Source organism: Halyomorpha halys, unplaced genomic scaffold, assembly GCF_000696795.3.
Source record: "Halyomorpha halys isolate HHAL.00 unplaced genomic scaffold, Hhal_1.1 Scaffold6.1, whole genome shotgun sequence".
Lineage (NCBI taxonomy): Eukaryota > Metazoa > Arthropoda > Insecta > Hemiptera > Pentatomidae > Halyomorpha > Halyomorpha halys.
Genome location: NW_027111275.1, coordinates 671,864 through 673,730, shown reverse-complemented (window position 1 = coordinate 673,730; position 1,867 = coordinate 671,864). Strand labels below are relative to the sequence as shown.

At 30.0% G+C, this 1,867-nt stretch overlaps 2 protein-coding genes across 2 annotated transcripts in view; both read left to right on the top strand.

The window, feature by feature from the left end:
- Positions 1-861, top strand: part of LOC106692849 (arylalkylamine N-acetyltransferase 1) — a 45,455-nt gene extending 44,594 nt beyond the window's left edge. The window contains exon 4 of the mRNA XM_067049298.1: positions 712-861. The gene's annotated coding sequence lies outside the window, so the exon portion shown is untranslated. The remainder of the gene's footprint in view (positions 1-711) is intronic.
- LOC112210606 (arylalkylamine N-acetyltransferase 1) overlaps positions 1-1,867 on the top strand; it is a 27,588-nt gene that overhangs the window by 9,097 nt on the left and 16,624 nt on the right. The gene's annotated exons all lie outside the window — the stretch shown is intronic.

The following is a 1,867-nucleotide window of genomic DNA, read 5'->3' as shown; positions in this document are numbered from 1 at the left end:
CTAATAGTCAAAATTCGTAGTATAACAAGACTAATGTGTGCATATAAAAACTGGTCATTATAAATTACTGCACTTTTGTGTGGCAGATTGTAGAATGTAAAAATAAAAACAGTTAAAACCTTTATTTAACTAAAAAGAAAAAACAACAAAAATATCGCGATATACATGTTGTAACAGGATAATATAGATTAAAACTCTAATTGGTGATTGTACATCTCGAGTTCATCTGGACCACTGTCCGATTCACAACCACAAGGACAGAATATCAGTTTTTGTGGTTGCTATTTAATAAAACGACTTTTCTTCATAAAAATGTCCATTCCTCCTGAGCTATTGGTGCTACAAAAAAAATTGAAACAACCGTTGGAAAGCCCTCTAAATGTTAACAGGATCCTACACACTATATTGTAAAAATTATCGAAATTTAAAAAAAAAAAATGTGGACATAATAAATTTTGGAAAACAATTATATTTATTTTACGAAAATAAAGCTTCTAGCCTGAGCATTGCACATTTCACAAAAAAGTTCTCCATATAGTACGATTCCCAACTGTAGGAACCATCTCTTCTACATATCCAAAATTAGTAGGTTTTGCCTAGAACAGTACGCACTTACCTTAAAACTTACGTCGTAAAACATCTCCGTAAAATATGTTTTGAATAAAATTATATTTCATTCTTATATTTAATAGAAATAATCTTTTGTTGCAGGAATGTATTATATCTTCCACAACCAAGATTGTGAAGCCTTCCAGAGAAAACTTATACATTGTAGATAATAAATAATACCGCAAGTGCAGATTAAAATACTGTAATAGGATTAAGTACTGAAAATATAAAGTAATAAACTATAATTTGAAATTTGTGATACATGTTTATATATACCTGTGATGAACACAAATGTGAGCTTTATACATGAAATACTTCTTGTTTGTTTTTTAATCAACAAATAAAAATCCAGTCCAGGGTACCTAAAAAAATAGTATTATTTAACCTAAAATATTTAATACAAACTGATATAATTTTATTTTTCTTCAAAAACGTATAAGTAAATTGCTTTCACGTAAGTTGTTAATAAACCAAAAATACAATTAGAATATGAACATAGATATAACCTATTTGTTTGTGTCATAAGTATTTTATGAATTAAAACTTAGTAAACATTGAAACCTAAAAGTTATTTCAACATCTTAAAGAAAATGATAAATTAAAATAATAAAACAATTACTTTTTTTTTAAATTGTGTAGAACCTCAAGAACATTCCGTTTCGTAAAAGTCTAACACGTAAAAGTCTAACACAGGACTAAGAATCGGCTTCAGATGGAGGGGAGTGGTGCATGAATAAAAGTCGTGTGCTCTGTAACTTTTTTACATCTCGAAAATTATTGCGTGTGGTAAAATGTATTCCATGCAAATTTAAGTAAACACAAAATATTAAAAAAAAGTCACTCTTTTACTTTTTCAATAAGGTGTCTAATTTGACTAAACTTATATTCATCTTCTCTTTTTCTCGGAAACTAGACGGCTAAGAAACAAAAGTTATAAGGAAATTACAATTTTAATCAAACCCAGATTTAGAACCTCAAGGGCTAGGAGCATTAAGAGTCAAAAAAGCAATCATTAAACATGTAAAATATTAGATGATTGGCTAGACCAACATCATGACCAGCAGATAAGCGAAGAAGCATAAAGTTGTTTTGGGTATCGAGAGAGAAGATAACTGACGGTTCCTAGGTTCCACCCCAAAACTTCATTGACCAATGGGATAGCTGGAAGGAAAGTAGAGGGAAGGATAAGAATTCGATGGAGGAGAAAGGCAAAGAAGCCACTATTCTGCAGATATCGTGGCAGAAGACAGTCAAAAGA